We start from the raw sequence: 18699 nt of genomic DNA, 5'->3' as shown, positions 1-18699 counted from the left end.
CACCTCACACACTTCGTACACACTCCATACACACCTCACACACACCTCACACACACCTCACACACTTCGTACACACTCCATACACACCTCACACACACCTCACACACTCCATACACACCTCACACACTCCATACACACCTCACACACACCTCACACACTTCGTACACACTCCATACACACCTCACACACACCTCACACACACCTCACACACTTCGTACACACTCCATACACACCTCACACACACCTCACACACTCCATACACACCTCACACACTCCATACACACCTCACACACTCTGTACACACTCCATACACACCTCACACACCTCACACACTCCGTACACACTCCATACACACTTCACACACAAACCTCACACACACCTCGCACACTCCATACACACTCCATACACACGCCGTACACACTCCATACACATTTCACACACCTCTCACACTCCGTACACACTCCATACACACCTCACACACACCTCACACACTCCAAACACAGCTCACACACACACACCTCACACACCTCATACACACCTCACACACTCCATACATACACTCCATACACACACCTCACACACACCACACACTCCATACACGCACCTCACACACACTTAATTACAGCTTTAGGAAGTATGCAGGGACAGTACGAGGGCGGAGCTGGACTCCTGAGCTGGTCCAGACATGGAGTGAAGCGTGTAAATGCCAGAGATGGGGATCAGGTTTCAGGCTTTGGCTGTGTGTGCTTGAAGGTCAGCAAGAGGTGTGTGTGTGTTTGTGTGTGTGTGTGTGTGTGTGTGTGTTGCTCTTTATTCAATTTAGCACAGTGCTGAGTGGATAGCTCTCTTCTTTCAGCAGCTCCTCTGTCATGTCTCATGCTTTTCTCGTCCTCATGGATGTAGATACGGTTCATTTCATGACATTTACTGAGCAGGCGAAGAACATGTTGCTAAAAATAAACACTGGACATTTACCTAAACTGTCTTTTTTCTGTCTGTCATTAGACTAGTGTGCTGTGTGTAGTGTAACATTAGTTAGGTGTAATTATTTTATCTTAGCTATGTGAACACACTTATAATAACTGAGGAAATCCTGAGGAAACTGTGTGCGCTAGTGACGAGTCGTTTGCCAATGAGTCGACTCTTTGAGTCAGCTCTTTTGCCTTTAGGGTCTCAGAATTAATCTTTTTTTTTCCTCCAAAGAGCGTATGTAGGAGTAAAAACAACATAATGTTGGTGGGAAAAGGGGAAAGATGTTGTTTCCAAACATTACTTCCCATTTTAAAGTTGCACCACGGACAGACACACTACAAGTTAAAAGTTTGTACACCCCTGCTCATCAAGAGTCTTCATTTTTATTCATTCCTACTATTTTAGAATAATAATGATGACATGAACACTACGAAATATCACATAAGAAAGGTTAAAGGTTAAACAAATCAAACTATTTTATGTTTTAAATTATTAACAGCGTTCCTGATGAAGCTTTGCACACCCTCAGTATCTTCTCAGCCAGCTTCATGAGGAGCTTCACCCAGGAACCTTTTCTTAACTTTTCCAAATAAACCAAGCTTCTCACTGCTTCTCCTAAAGTTCTACTTGTTTGTGGAATCTATTTAATTTAAAGTGTAAAAAACACATTAAAACAAAAATACACTTTGATACAGAAATAAAGTGTATACATCAGCATTAGCGTCGCTATTTACATTTGTCTTAGAAGCAAATTTCTACCTAAGGCTTTATGAAAACGTTTTCCAATCCAGTGTGACCAAACCTGTGACTGCTAGTGCAGATAAAACAAGTGTGAACAGGCAAATATGCATGCAAATACATTAGCTATGATTGACATTCAAAGCTTTATTTTATACAGTTTACCTACCAGTGGAGACCTATAGCTATAGGTGTGTGTGTGTGTGTGTGCGTGTGAGAGAGAGAGAGTTTGACTGTATGTATACAGTATAGTACACCTTTATATTACACCTATCTATTTTCCTCATGCCAAAGATTAGTGACACTGATTCAGGATCAGATCTAGGTTTATATTATATATTATTCAATAACAAAAAGGAAATCAACATACTGACTCCAGATCAGCAGATCAGTGTGTTAATTCCCAACCCTGGAAATGTCCTGACCCTTTAATATAAATTGTTTAAGAAATACTCAAATGAAAAATAATCCCGATATCTTGTGTACATACAGGATAATTTGATTCATCTCTCCTTTAATACTCAAAAGTACACGTATAATTAAGAGCATTCATTTATGAGCTTTTATGTAGTATGTTTTTATAGAGCTTGTGTTAATAAGGCAGATATAGACACAGTTAGACAACCAAAACAGATCAGGCTAGCTAATAAGAGAATGTATTTTTAACTTCACTTCCACAAAAAACTCTAATATAGGTTATTTCAAAACAAATCCTTATATCACAAAGCTACAAAGAATAAAGAGGCAGAATATTGTGGGTAAAGAGCGGTGTGACTCGGTGATGTCAGCAGGAAGAGGAGACGCTGATCAGGAGATTTCAGCCTGGCCGAGAGACAGAGTTGTGTAATATCAGGATCAGGTTTGTGCGGTATGACACACTGCCCTCAAGAGTGTTTGATAATGTGTTGTGTGTGTGTATGTGTGTGTGTGTGTGTGTGTGAGAGAGAGAGAGAGCGTGACATGGCTTAGTACCACATTATCTGTCATTAAAGCCTTCGGAAAGAATTCATGAGAGAGCAAGAACTAACTTAAAAGTACAATGTGTCATTCTTTTGCTAAAAAAATGTAATCACTGGCACATTGCTGTGGTTTAAGAGGAATAAATCAGTTCAGGACGTTCTGTTATAGATAAACAATCGACTTTGGGATGGTAACAGTAACTCTGCTTCATCACACCCCCTCTGTCATTGATTATTTTCCTCCAACAGCATGACGCTGAGTGTTTTAAATCCTAACATAACCATTTGTTATATCATTTCTTATGCCACTGTATTTTTGTGCTATTTCTGCCCTTCTTGTTGTGTTTATACTTTCTTTTTTGTTGTTGTTTTGTGTTTTTGACATCCGATGTGAAGCTGTCTAGCTGCTTGAAGATGATTACTTGGCATTTTTATTTACTTGAGATTAATAAGATTGTGTAGTTCCAGGTCTAAGAATATAGTATATAGTTATTAAAAAAAAAAAACCTCTGACATAATAAATATAGTAAAACAAATGTGAGTGTGTGTTAGATTAAATACATACTTCTTTAATAACGCAGAAGAAACAACAATTTCCTATTGTTCTTAGTCTTTTTTCTTTTGTTTATTCGTAAATATTTTTATCTTTTACTGTTTTATTATTGTTGATGCATTTATCTTTGTCATTTGTCTTCTTTCTTCTACAATTCTGTTATTAGAATGAGTGAATAATACTTATGTTACATCTTATGTTACTTCGTGTTAGTGCTATTAGTGCTATTTCTTGTTTTATGTATACTTTTTGTTATTTTTACGTTTGTTTTGAAGACGATTACTTGACATTTTACTTTAATTGTGTTCTAAGCTTATAGTATTTAGCGATACTAAAAAAGAACAGAAACCTGCAGCATAAAATTAGTAAAACTTGTGCGTGTGTGTGTGTGTGTGTGTCTAAATTGCCAAATGTAAATTGCTCAGCTGTTTTGCATGGAGGAAGCCTTGAACTTCACAAAAAGTACTGCACAACATGAGACAGTTTCCAGATATACTGTATCATTTGATGAAAAGACGTTTATCGTGTATTCAAGCAAAACTTTTTGAAAAAGCTGAAACCAGTTAATAAAGCAGTTAGTAAATTATTAAAATATAACATTCACTCCTTATTGTTGTAAAGTTCAGAGATGGGTAGGTAAGCGTTTTAGGACTGGAATAAATGTTTTAAAGTTGCAGTGTGTAATTTTTAGAATTGTTTCTAAACCTGTAATAATCATAATATCGAAATAAGCTCCGCCCCCTGTCAAACACTCTCTGCTCAGGCACGCCCATTTTCCCTTAAAAGCTGATTTACAAGCCAGACATATGAAGGTGCAGGATCAGTGGAGAAGATAAAATGTTCTGTCAGTGTTTTTCAATGCAATTATAATTCACCTTGCAGCCAACATGGGGCTATACAGGGGTTTAAATTCCTTTAAACATCTACCAGTTTGATTTATCAACTTTCCTCTTACCTTTCCTCTGACAGCTCTTACCTTCTCCAAAATGTCCAGGAGCCTGTGGCACCAGCTGCACGAAAGTGCAATTGTAAGTCAGGGTGTAAAGTTATTCCTAAACTATAGACTTAAAAAAAATACAGAGCACACTGGTTATGTGATCACTTTCTTCTGTGGAGAGCCTCTGGATTGCAACGACCAACAGGTGCCACATTAAAAAGAGCTCTCCAGTAGCTATAAAACAACACCATCTACAGTGCCCGAGAAAGACGCTGTGGAATCTGGCCATTTTAACCGACTTTGGAGCTCTATTTCAGTCAATCAGTCGATCATTTTCAAAGTCCCAGGGTCATAGACTTTGATTATTCAATCAATCAAATTTTTAGAGAACCAGCCTCCATGCCCAACCTCAGTGCACTTACCTGGGCTTGCCCTCTTGCTTCACCCTCTTTGTAAACAAATGCTTATGGACCAACACTCAGCAATAACTACCACTTTTTAGTTCTAGTTTGAAGCTATTATAATGTGTATAGTCACATAGAGACAAAAAATATGCATATACAATTTTTACATAGTGTGTATGCTGCTCGCTGTCTGTTCTACACATACTGGATGCAATATTGGTAACACCATGACAGAACATAAGGTGTACTCTCTTTATATTTCAACTCTGTATCCTAAACCCACATTGAGAAGAGTTACTGTAGAACTTAGTGTAAAACTTGTGCTCGTTTGCACCACAGACACTTTATGTACTTCATAACTAGTAGTGCGTAAAGTGATAGCAGATCAAACTTTGTGACACAGAGTAAGTACTCTACATGGCCAAAAGTATGTGCACCCCTGACCATCACACGCCTATGTGCTTGTTGAACATCCCATTCCAGATTTATTCCCTCTTTGCTGTTATAATGAGCTCCACTCTTCTGGGAAGGATTTCCACTAGATGTTGGAGCGTGGCTGTGGGGATTTGTGTTCATTCAGCTACAAGAGCATTAGTGAGATCAGTCGCTGATGTTGGGATGTCGAGGAGGTCTGGGGTGCAGTCGGTGTTCCAGTTCATCCCAAAGGTGTTCAGTGGGGTTGAGGTCAGGGCTCTGTGCAGGACACTCGAGTTCTTCCACTCCAAACTTCACACACCATGTCTTCATGGAGCTCGCTTTGTGCACAGGGGCATTGTCATGCTGGAACTGGTTTGAGCCTCTTAGTTCCAGTGAAGGGAAACTGTAATGCTAAAGCATACAAAGACATTCTATACAATTGTGTGCTTCCAACTTTGTGGTAACAGTTTGGAGAAGAAGCACATATGGATGTGATGGTCAGGTGTCCACATACTTTTGGCCATATAGTGTATTTCTCCATCACCAGCCAATCAGAAACAAGATCACAGATAAACAAGAAGTACTACATTCATGTCTGAGATGTGTGGAGGAAAGAGGTTAATGTCTGTCTTGTTTTAGTGTTACGTATTTACTTCAGGTTGTTTATGTTTTACCCGTAGATAAATGAGCATAATCGTATTTACACATAATTATACTGATATGTGTTTGTTTGTGCAGCAAATTTACCAGCAGTTTAGTAACAAAACAAAATGATAGCTAGATAGCTAGATAGATAGAGAGATAGATAGTGAAGTCTACATTCACCGTTAAATGTGCTATATTTACCCCGACGCTGTGTCCTTTGTAAAGTTCATGTTCCCACAGTGCACTTGGTGAACTAAAAGAAAGGTTACTCAAGTTCACACAAAAAACAAGAGAAACAGGCTTGCAGTGTGTGTGTGTGTGTGTGTGTGTGTGTGTGTGTGTTTGTTTTGTAATATTCCCTGAAGGAAGCCTATTTACGTGTATACGCTAAAGATCAGCCTTTATTACCATCTTTAGTTTAGCAATGGGCCTAAAATTCACATATCAGGCACTATATTTGTAGCACAAAACATACATTTCCTGATTATGCTTGGTTACTGTTGCTATGTAGGTCATACTTTTGAAAAAACAGTGGCCAGAGACGTTACTAGACATTAGAGATTAGTTTTGAGAATGAGGAATAGTTTAATGTGGATGTTAACTGTGAGGCCTTTATGTAATTTAGAAGGAAAATTTATCAAATAATTTTATCAAAAAATAATGGGGAAACAAAAAAATGAGGATGAGGAACAACCACAACACAAATTAGTTCCAGTTCTCACTTATGTTATAGCAGCTATAAACAGTTGTTCCCTCAACAGCCTCTCTTTTTTTCAAGTTAATAAGACAAAAAAAAACACAGCTTGTCATGTTATTGAGAAACTGCAAAGCATAAGCTCCTCTGTCCTGAAAACGTCAGAAAACTTAAAGTTACGGCTTCACCTCTGATTCTTACAAAGCACTGACACTGGAGCCTCCTTCCATAAATGTTAAATAAGTCCCTGTGAATGAGCTGTTACCATAGAAATGATAACGTATTAGAACGACAACGAGAATCGTAAACCAGAATTGTCATCAGGACAAGCAGAGATCAAAAACACCTGCAAACAGGAGAATAAAAGCAGGACTGATAGCGAAGTGAAATAAAGAATGCAGAAATAGATATCATGAAAACCAACAAACTAAACAGACTCAGAGATATACATATAAAGGGAAACACAATGGCAAGACTTCGCAAATTGTTTTGTTGGAATGGTGATACACACAGTATATATGGAGACTCTTTTTAGAGAAATGAGGAACAGCTGATTGTGATTATTAGCTCGATGACTGAGATCCTCAAGAGGCCTTTAATAGGTCTTGTAAAGATGATAGTAGGGGATCTATGTTCACCACACAGGCTAAAGTGCTGGTAATTTCACTGAGGTAATAATGGATAATAATGGTAACTAAGAAGAAATGATATTGGAGGGCCAAGAAAAGAAGACGAGGCTTGGGATCGGTCTGTCTGAGAGTCTTCTTGGAAGGTAAATGTTTAGTAAAACATTATATGTATGTGGCTAGGTTTATTGTTTTTATCTCCTTACACTTATCCCTCTGCCACTAGGTGATATCTCAAGAATGAGCAGTTGAAGAATGTTTGTAGGATTTATTTGGGATTATCATCGTAACCAGCAGATGAACTGATTAGATTTTGGAATTGATCTAAACAGGGTCAAAGTCACAGCAAGTTCAAATGTCTGAAGTAGTTTGTCTTCAATAGCTTCCTTCATTTTTGAAGAAGATTTTAAAGATATTTCACACGTACAAATTAGTAACAAGAAGGACTAGACTTGTTGGCTGTGGAGGCGTCCCTGTCCAGGCCACTGGAGTCTACTAGTTTTTGTACTTATATTTATATTTATATTTATATATACTATGAGCTACAGTGTGTATGAAAGTACTTCTGGTTGTTAATGTGTCTGGTTTTAATATCATTAATTTTTTTCTTATGTAATTGCCATTCTGTACACTTTATTTTGAATGTGGCTTTAACTGTAACAGTAAGCAACTCAGAGTATTTAAAAACTTTAGAATGGTGTGTGCGTGTGTGTGTGTGTGTGTGTGTGTGTGTGTGTGTGTGTGCACGTGCTTTCCCTTCAGCTGTGATATGTGATAGTTGAATCCACTGGGGCATTAAAATAGCTCACTTGTTACGTTCAAAATGTTCCCTGATGCAAGTAAGTGAAGTAAGTGTGTGTGTGTGTGTGTGTGTGTGTGTGTGTGTGTGTTTATGTCCAGGGTTCCAAACTTGAGGAGCTGTGATCCCTTGTGAGTACAGTGTGTCCCTCAGGGAACACTGCACCCAGTGCACTTATTTTACCTCAAACCAACTCAGCACCTGGTTTATAAAACACACATGAGAAACCTTTAACCTGAGAGAGAGAGAGAGAGAGAGAGAGAGAGAGAGCTGTGTGTGAGCAACTGGTAAACGAGGACGATGTTGAAACATGTTCCCTACATGATACAACACTGTGAAACATGGAGATAAACGGAAACGGGTTTAAATATGACAACAAGCTCCGGCCTTCGGGCCTTATCACTGACTAACACTCAGAGAGAGAGAGAGAGAGAGAGAGAGAGAGAGAGAGAGAGAGAGCAAGACACAGAGACCTTGGGAGAGACAGAGAAGGAGAAGGAGAGAAAGAGAAACAGAGAGGGGGAGAAAAGGAGACATAAGAGGGAAAGAGAAACAGACAGACAGACAGACAGACAGACAGACAGAGAGACAGACAGACAGAGAGACAGACAGAGAGACAGATGGTGACCAAGGACAAGGGAGAGAGACTGAAAGACAGAAATAGAGAGAGGAGTATATAAACAGAGAGCAAGAGAGAGACAGAGAGAAGTTTAGTGTTTATTTTAGTCGTTATTTTTTTTTTATTCCTTTATTTGTTGTTATTGTTTGTCTATATAACTTTTATATTAATTTGTTTTAGCAACATTGTTAAAACAGTCATGCCAATAAAGCGTACTGTGAACTTGTGACACAGAGAGAGGGAAGGGCAGAGAGAGACAGAAAGACAAAAGGGACAGACAGAGAAGGAGAGAGAGAGAGAGAAACAGAGAGGGTAGGGGGAAGAGAGAGACAGAGAGCAAGAGACAGAGGGCAAGGAAGAGAGAGAAAGACAAAGAGATACACAGACAGAGAGAGAGAGAGAGGCAGATACACACAGAGCAGCCACGGCCCGGCTATAGAGAGGCAGATACACACAGAGCAGCCACGGCCCGGTTATAGAGAGAGGCAGATACACACAGAGCAGCCACGGCCCGGCTGTAGAGAGGCAGATACACACAGAGCAGCCACGGCCCGGCTGTAGAGAGGCAGATACACACAGAGCAGCCACGGCCCGGCTGTAGAGAGGCAGATACACACAGAGCAGCCACGGCCCGGCTATAGAGAGGCAGATACACACAGAGCAGCCACGGCCCGGCTGTAGAGAGAGGCAGATACACACAGAGCAGCCACGGCCCGGCTGTAGAGAGGCAGATACACACAGAGCAGCCACGGCCTGACCCACAACATCATAATAACCGCAGAAACTTAAAGAGCCCACAAGATTAGAGCGCCTGCACCGCAACTGTTTTTTCTTCTTTAAACCTTCAACAAGTTAACAATTTACTCAGGTGTTGTAAATTGTTGCCTTATGGGATAGCACACTGTCCATTGCTTCCATACTGCAGAATCTCAACAGAAGCAGTAGGTCATACAGGTATTTCTCACCTACTGTTTTATGAATACTGAGAATTCGGACATACTACTCCTTTGGCATTCTGCTTTTCCCCTACTGTACATTAGGGTAGAAGGGATATTCGGACACAGCTTCAGGATAATACGCTGATCTTGTTGCTGTTCCTCTTTCAGCTGCTCCCGTTAGGGATCACCACCGCAGATCATCAGTCTGCGTATTTGATTTTGATTTTACGCCGAATGTCCTTCTTAATTCTACCCTTCCCAATTTTATCTGGGCTTGGGACCGGCACTGAGAGCACACAGCGGTAAGAGAGCTGTGGCCTAACCACTAGTCCTCCAGGGACCTGGGATGGTACATCGATGCCTGCCACAAAAAGAGGGAAGAGTCGACCAAGCATTGATGTGCTCATGAACTCACATACACACACACACACACAGACACATGAACTCAGACACACAGGCTCTCGCACACACACACCACTCATAGCCCATAGACTGTACTTTTTTGTTTTTAGTTTTTTCTTCACTTGTTCATCTCATCATTTGTTCTCTGCTTTGGCAATACATTGTACATTTTGTCACGCCAATAAATTTTACTTGAATTGAATTGAGAGAGTTTGTGTGAGCTGGACGCATAGCAGGAGAGCACACGCTTAAATAGACCCAGCCTGACGCGTTCCTCACAGGCGGATAATCGGAAGAATGTTCAGACAGATTAGTGTGAAATGGGTCAAAGAGTATAATGCCTGGCTCCTCAGGTAGGACTGTACAGGATCTGTGTCTGTTCTGGAAGAACAGGGGCATCTGAAGCTCCTCCCTCAGGCCAGACCGATTTCCTGCTCGGATCATTATCTGGAAATCCCACCGAGGCTTTTTTTAGCTGCAGGGTTCAGAGGTCTCCTGAGGTAGCGTGAGCAGAGACCAGGGGACAAGGAGAAATAACAAGTGCTGGTATTTGTTCTCTAAACAGAGCTTTGTTTGCTGTTTCTATGCTCTCCAACATGCACTTTTTAGGAGAGCATGAAGATCTTTTGGTATGAGGGAGAATAGACTTGCCTGATAAACCTCATTCCAGAATAATGATGGATCATTTACTGAAGACCAAATGCATACATATTTGTCTTAAAATGTAAATATTAATGTTACCACCTAGGAGAGTAGCTCTATAGATGTTTTAAACTCTAGATTTATTTATTATCTATTCATTATCATTAATTTATATTTAATTTTCACAGCTTAAGAGATTAAGGATTTCAGTAATTAATATCCTTTATGATGAATAAGTGAAGCACTTTAAAATTTTGCACCATGGTTTCTGCTCAAAATGATAATCACTGCACTAACCAGTCCCCGCCCACAAGGTCACTGTAGCCAATCAGATTGTGTTCCCACTCACATCACTTAACAATTACACAAACAATTACAATTGTGGGGTCTCCTCCCACAATGTCACTGTAACCAATCAGACCACAGTCTCCTCCCACAATGTCACTGTAACCAATCAGACCACAGTCTCCTCCCACAATGTCACTGTAACCAGTCAGACAACTGTCTCCTCCCACAATCTCACTGTAACCAATCAGACTACAGTCTCCTCCCACAATCTCACTGTAACCAATCAGACAACTGTCTCCTCCCACAATGTCACTGTAACCAATCAGACCACAGTCTCCTCCCACAATGTCACTGTAACCAATCAGACCACAGTCTCCTCCCACAATGTCACTGTAACCTGTCAGACTACAGTCTCCTCCCACAGTGTCACTGTAACCAATCAGACTACAGTCTCCTCCTACAATGTCACTGTAACCAATCAGACCACAGTCTCCTCCCACAATGTCACTGTAACCAATCAGACTACAGTCTCCTCCCACAATGTCACTGTAACCAATCGGACCGCAGTCTCCTCCCACAATCTCACTGTAACCAATCAGACTCCTCTGTCCTGAAGATGCTGGAAAACGTAAAGATACAGCTTCACCTCTGATACCAACGCTGACGCTGGAGACTCCTTCTTACTGAAAACATACACAATTTTTAAAACCCTTTTATGTGAAGCTTCCGCCATACAACTCCCTGTGATGAGCTGTTCCATTAGAAACAATAAAGTATTAGAACGAGCACATTAACATAAACCTGCACTACTGTCAGAGCTGCTGTTATAGAAAATTAATCAACACCTTCTGACCAATCAGATACAAGGATCTAACAGTGCTGTTGATTGATGTGCATTTAATATCACGTTATTTGAAAATGACTGGAGGGGTATCATACTGATATATTTTATAATTGTTTCATACAAGCCCTATAAACAACACATCAAAGACAATATAATAAAAATATTTACATAAAAACAGAATTAGTACTTATAGCTATAAGCAGACGCGATGACAATCAACAATTCCACAATCCCACGCCACTCTCTGACCTTTCACCCTCTTTCCCATCCTCCACCTTCAGCTGGAGAACGGCAGGAATTTCTCCTCGTTATTCAGGGCTTATTATAAAAACGTCCAGAGCCCGAGCTGGAACAAAAGCCCATGGAGAACAAAAAAGGCACCAAACACAGTCATTTTCTGTCTTGGAATAAGACGTCCTCCATGTTTAGTGTTCATGGGAACTGTTTCAGATTGCGCTGAGATCAGCAATTCAGTTCTGTTCGCTAATCAGAAATGTGTTGTTCAACTGCATAATCCTGGAATTATAGCACAGCGCTGTTGAATTCTTGATTAGGATTTGTCAGAAGGTGTTGATTAATTTTCTATAACAGCAGCTCTGACAGTCACAGGATGTAATCTAAGCAGAATAATAAACAAATTTAAAAAGCATGTTCTTATTTAACAAAGAAAAATGTGTATAATCGCTGATATGGTGACATTTTCTTTAAGAGATGTTTTTATGGAAGGAGTATCTAGCATCAGGGCTTCATAACAGCCAGAGGTAAAGCTGTATCTTTAAGTTTTAACTTTAAATGTCTTCTGATGAGGGGCATGGTGGCTTGGTGGTTAGCATGTTTGCCTCACTCCTCCAGGGTTGGGGGTTCAAATCCCGCCTCCTCCCTGTGTGCATGGAGCTTGCATTGTTCTCCCTGTGTCTCAGGGCCTTTCTCAAGGTACTCTGGTTTCCTCCCCCAGTCCAAAAACATGTGTCGTAGGCTAATTGGCATTTCCAAATTGTCCATAGTGTGTGAATGTGTGTGCAATGGACTGGAACCCTGTCCAGTGTGTCCCTCACCCTCTGCCCTGAGCTCCCTGGGGTAGGCTCCAGGCTCCAGGCTCTCCCGTGACCCTGTGTTGGATAAGCAGCACAGAAAATGAATGAATTAATGGATGTCTTCTGATGTTTGATTACAGTGACACTGGAGAAAAACATGAAATAATATTGTCATGTTTTGCAGTCCAATCATCTTTTTTAAATTACTGAATTTTTTTAAATTGAATGAACAAAAAATAAGTAACATTGGGCAGAAATATACTCTCCCTTTCTTTGTTTACTTTTTTAAATGAAATATTGAATTAAAGTAAATATCATTCAAAATAATGAAACCTTTTAAATTTAAAGAAAATTATCATTAAGTCCAGCCTGGCTTTCCTGATTCTGATTCACCCCGAACATCCTATTATTCTTGATCACATTACAGGAATTATTATATTTATTAATTAATTATTATTATTATACTGGATTATGATTTCCACATGATGTTTTTCAGGTTTTATATCCGATATGATGCGCTTTATAATTTCCAGATGAACATTATAACACGCCGTAGGTCCAGAAGTCCTCACTGCTGTCCTAGTATTCGAGGTAAAGAATTACCCTTTAGCACCGAATACAATCCGTTTCCAGAAAAAAAACCTGTGCCCTTCATCATTATTAGAAAGGACAGAACTGCTCTCACCTCAGACACTAATGGCTTTACGCTGTGTCCTGTAGAGAGGGGGGAAATGCTAGCTGGTGGTTTCGTGTTGCACCTGGTAACCGAGTCCTGACTCAGCTGGTTGATCAGCTCAGGGCTGAATATCGTCTTCCACAGTGAGCAGATTGTTACCAGGTGAGCACTGACTGAACACAGACCTCCTCAGAGCGCTGTTATTTGACCAAATTGTAGTGGAACTTGGAATTAAAAATTATTATCTATCTCACTAACAATACCTACAGTAGCTTTATAGCACAGCGCTGTTGAATTCTGGATTGTGATTGGTCAGGAGGTGTTGATTCGTTTTCTATAACAGCAGCTCTGACAGTAGTGCAGGTTAATACTAATGCACTCCTTCTAATATTTTATTGTTTCTATAGTAACAGTACGATATAGTAACAGTACGGCGGATGCTTCACATAAAAAGGTGTTAAAAATTGTGTATATTTTCAGTAAGAAGGAGTCTCCAGTGTCAGCACTTTGTAACAGAGGTAAAGCTGTAAGTTTTCCGACGTCTTCGGAACAGAGGATGTTACAGTGCCATTGGCAGGAACTTGATTTCTGATTGATAACAGTGACATTTTGGGAGGAGACTGTTATCGTTTCTATAGTAACTACTCATTCATAGGGAATAGTACAGCAGAGGTGGGCACAGTGGCTTAGTGGTTAGCATGTTTGCCTCACACCTCCGGGGTTGGAGGAGTTCGAATCCCACCTCCACCCCGTGTACACGGCGTCTGCATGTTCTCTCGGTGCTTCAGGGAGTGTGTTCTCACTGCAGCCTGTAGCTCAATGATATATTGGATTAGATCCACTACTGGATGTTGTAACACTGACCGTAGGTGAATTACTTACCGACATACCATCTGCCATCGGCGCATGCGTTACAACATCCAGAAGGTAGTGGATCTAATTCAATATGTCATCATGCTACAGGCTGCAGTGAGGACCTCTTGGCTTCGGGGGTTTCCTCCAGGTACTCGGGTTTCCTCCCCCAGTCCAAAGACATGCATTGTAGGCTGATTGACATTTCCAAATTGTCCGTAGTGTGTGAATAGGTGTGTGATTGTGCCCTGCGTTGGGTTGGCACCCCGTCCAGGGTGTCCTCTGCCTTGTGTCCTGAGTTCCCTGATAGGCTCCAGGCTCCCCATGACCCTGTGTAGGATAAGAAGTACGGAAATTGGATGGATGGATGGATAGATGGATATAGTACGGCAAATGCTCCACCTAAACAGATTTTAAAAATGTGTGTAAATTGTTGATATGGTGAAGTTTTCTGTAAGGAGAAATGTGTTGATTTGACATTTATGGAAGGAGTCTCCAGTCTCAGCAGTAAAGCTGTAACAAGTTTGCTGACATCTTCAGGACAGAGGAGTTCACGCTTTGCGATTTTGTGGCAACATGACAGACTGGTGAGGGAACGGCTGTTTATAGCTGCTATAACGTAAGTGAGAACAGGAATGAACTTGTTTCACAGACATAAGTGGATAAAAAGCATGATCATTCCTTAATAAATAAAATATTTTAATTGTTGGCAAATTACTGTGGTATAAGAGGAATAAAACACTTCAGTACAGTGCTGCTGTAGGAAAATAACCTACTTCAGGGTGGTAACAGTAACTCCACGTTTCGCATCAAACCACCGAGTAACTGAAATTGTTAGCTAGCTTCATAATTTACTGTTAGCAACATACTAACATATTGTTTTAAAACGGTTAGCTAGCTTAATAACTTGCTGATAGACAATTACTCACTAATATAAATTTAGGAATGATTAACTAGCTTCATAATTTAATATTAGCATCAGTTAGTATAGTATGTTACTGTATAAAAGAATATTAACTGTATTAAATTTAACCTAATTTTTGCACAGGGTTTTTAGTTTCATTGTTAGTTTTCTAGGTTTTTCTTTTACACTCCTTATTAAAAGTCACTTAAGCGTGTATGTTGTAGTTGTAGTTGTTATAGGGGGGCCTTAGAGATATAAATTTATTTGCATCAGTATAAAGACTGAATGTTTATGATGTAATTTTGATCCACACAGAAACCCGGCTCTTCCTCCTACAGAGTCAGCTGCAGTTTTCTCCAATAAAGTGACACTGAAGGACTGTGTAAATAAGTCCTCCCATTCCTCTGCCATTGTTCACTTGGCGCAGCTCTACAGTTTTTTCGGGCTTTTCTGAAACAGCTTTGTGCTCAGCAGGTACGAGACTCAGGTTTCCTGTTCTGCTGTTCACTTTTCCTCAGTGAGCTCAGGTGTGGTGAGACGGGGTCACGCCGAGGTGCAGCACGTCTCGTTACCTGCTCAGGCACGAACTGTGTATGTCAGGGATGTGGTATATTCATTATTCACACACTCTGATCCACCCCAGGAGTATTCCTGACATATTTGTCATTAGGAGTGTCCTGCTAATTTAGTTTTGCACTTGACCTTTAAGGTTTCTCTGTGAAGAGAAACCTAAAAACGGATTAAAGAAAGATATTAGAGTGTTACAAACTGTTTTAGCTCCACCTTGAAGCTGAGTCATTTTCTTCCTCAGCATCAGACTCATGAGGCATGACCTAAATTTTTTCATAGTTTGAAGGAATTATATAATTACATTATAATTATTATATAATAACCCATTTTGGAGCACTTTTCTCACTTGTGGTTGCTCAAAGTGCTGCACGATCAAGTAGTAAAAATTAAATGATTAAAAAGTAATACAGTAGAATGCACGTGGATACAATAAAAGAAAATAAAAACAAAAATAAGCATAAGGAGATTAAAAAATGCACAAATGTACAAAACAAAATGAAATATAAATATAAAAAATGTAATATAAAACTTAATATAAATCAAAAAAGCAAAGTGTTTTATTGCTCGTATACCACAGCAACTTGCTAACAATTGATAATAATTTTTTATTTATGAAAGATTGATACATCATACTTTTTTTATCTGTTTATAGTTACATTTAGTGCTGAGGAACATCTGTGAGACGAGTTAGTTCCTGTTCTTACTGACGTTCTGGCGGCTATAAACAGTCGTTCCTTCGCACCTTTTCTCTCTCATGAAGTTAATAAGACACAAAACACAGTTTGTCATGTTACCAAGAAACTGCAAAGTGTAAACTCCTTAAAGGTACAGCTTTATCTCTGATTGTTATAAAGCACTGACACTGGAGACTCCTTCCCCAAAAGTTAAATAGACACATTTCTCCACACAGAAAAGGTCACCATATCAATAATTACACACGTTTTTAATCTGTTTATGTGGAGCGTCCGTCATAGTAGTCCCTGTGAACGTGTGCTGTTACTATAGAAACAATAACGTATTAGAATAAGCGCATTAATTTAAACCTGTGATACTGTCAGAGCTGCTGTTATAGAAAACTAATCAACGCCTTCTGACCAATCAGAATCCAGAATTCAACAGCATTGTAGAATAATGTCATGTAAATCATGTAGATATAATAAACTTATCTCTGTTATTTCAGGTCATAAAGTATGAGTCACTAACCATCCCTTTTTCTCTGTCCCTCATTTCTGTGCACGCGTCACACATTAAGCCCCGCCTCCACAAACACACACACACACACACACACACACACTTTTGACCAACCCCTAAACTTGCATTTTTCAAATCTGCAGATAGGGCAGGGACGAGAGCAGGAACTACGGGTGGAAGATCTCGCTTTTAAACATGACCGTGCTGCAGTCTGATGAAACAGAGGCACCGTTTTGAGTCATAAGGAAGTGTTTTCTTTCAGCATGTGGACGAGGCCTGACTAGAGACTTTGTTCAGTGTTTTAATGTGGGGTTAATAGTCAACATAAATAAACTAGTCACTACAATAGAACAGTGTTTAAAAAAAAAATTAAATTAAATTAAATTAAAAATAAAAAAACACTGAAACTACTTTGGACCAGTTCAACCCAACTGTAGAATTAATGGCACCCTTACAAAAAATAAAATAAAAATAAAAAACTTTGTATAAAAAAAATATTGTATAAAATAAACATACAGCATCTGGCACACAGTAACTCAAACGTTCCACTCAGACAATTGAAAGAAAATACTTTTTTAAAAATATTCTGTTTTTTATATACTGAAATAAATCGTTATTGAGAAGGCCGAGTGGGTTACCATTAAAAACCTGTTTTTAATAAACAACGTGTAATTCATTTTTTTAAAAAAAGTTTTATGAAAAAGTGGAGCAAAGGCACAGCATCTTTAATAATTAAACTTTCAGGTCACGCGCACACACACGCAGACACACACACAGCACAAGCATGCTCCAGTGGTAAAGATGTGTGTGAAAGGTGAGTATAGATCAGGTTGTGTGTTCAGACATGTATGTATGTCAGACGTATCGTAAACATATCCAGCTGCCTGAAATCAGCACAGTCAGTGTTTCAGTCACTCTAATGTGTCTTCACTTTAATGTTCTGAGTCTAAAAACTGATGAAATCAGGAGTAGAAATTAATAACAGCGTTTAGTTAAATTTATTCACTGGTAGAAGTGTGTATTTATTGACTAAAAGCAGAAAGGATGATAATATATAACACACAGGAGTGTATTAACCCAGGGAATATTAATTAATAAAGTGTTAATCGTGTTGGACAACAATTTAGCCGTGTCCAAAAAAAACTTTAAAAAAATATGTATGAAAAGATATTTAGATAGATTTTGGCTTTGTATATACAATATTTGACTCTTGTGGGTAAAGTGAGGAATGTTGATTACATAAATATATATATAAATTAGTGAACAATCTAATATTGTATTTATGATGTAATGCTAAAATTCACTGAATTAACTAGCTACAAAAATATATCGTTATAGTAGTATCATAAATATAGTTATATATATATATATATATATATATATATATATATATATATATATATATATATATATGTGTGTGTGTGTGTGTGTGTGTGTGTGTGTGTGTGTGAAATTTATTTAATTTTCTTTTTAGCATCATTTTAATTAACCTGTATATTTAAAATTCCATTTTTATATGTATAAAATTATATATATAATAAGTTTTATATGACCTCGTGTTAAATTAAGTGCTAGTGCTGAATTGTCTGTAATCAAATTTTTTACTTTTTATTTTAATTAATCTGTGTAATATTGTATTTAATGTTCTATTTTTATATATTATATATTTATGTGTACTTATTTATTATCTCTTAGTAAAGAGACAACAAAACGTATATATTTATAGTAGTATAATAAATATAGTATTTTTATATACATTATTTTGTGAAATTAATCTATAATATTATATTTAAGATTCAATTTTTATTTGACTTTTTGATTATTGAATGCTAATCCTTTTATACCAGGATTTCTTCTGAACCATTGCTCTAACATAATAAATATTACTTTAGTGAAATGTTATTAGTCTTTCCTAACAAAAAAAAAAAAAAAGAAAGAAAGAAAAGAGAAAAAAAGTTCAGTTAGACATTTGTATGTAATAATTTCTCTGTAGGT

This window comes from Pangasianodon hypophthalmus, chromosome 16 (assembly GCF_027358585.1).
Source record: "Pangasianodon hypophthalmus isolate fPanHyp1 chromosome 16, fPanHyp1.pri, whole genome shotgun sequence".
NCBI lineage: Eukaryota > Metazoa > Chordata > Actinopteri > Siluriformes > Pangasiidae > Pangasianodon > Pangasianodon hypophthalmus.
The sequence above is the reverse complement of the archived record's forward strand: the minus strand, read 5'-3'. Positions refer to the sequence as shown.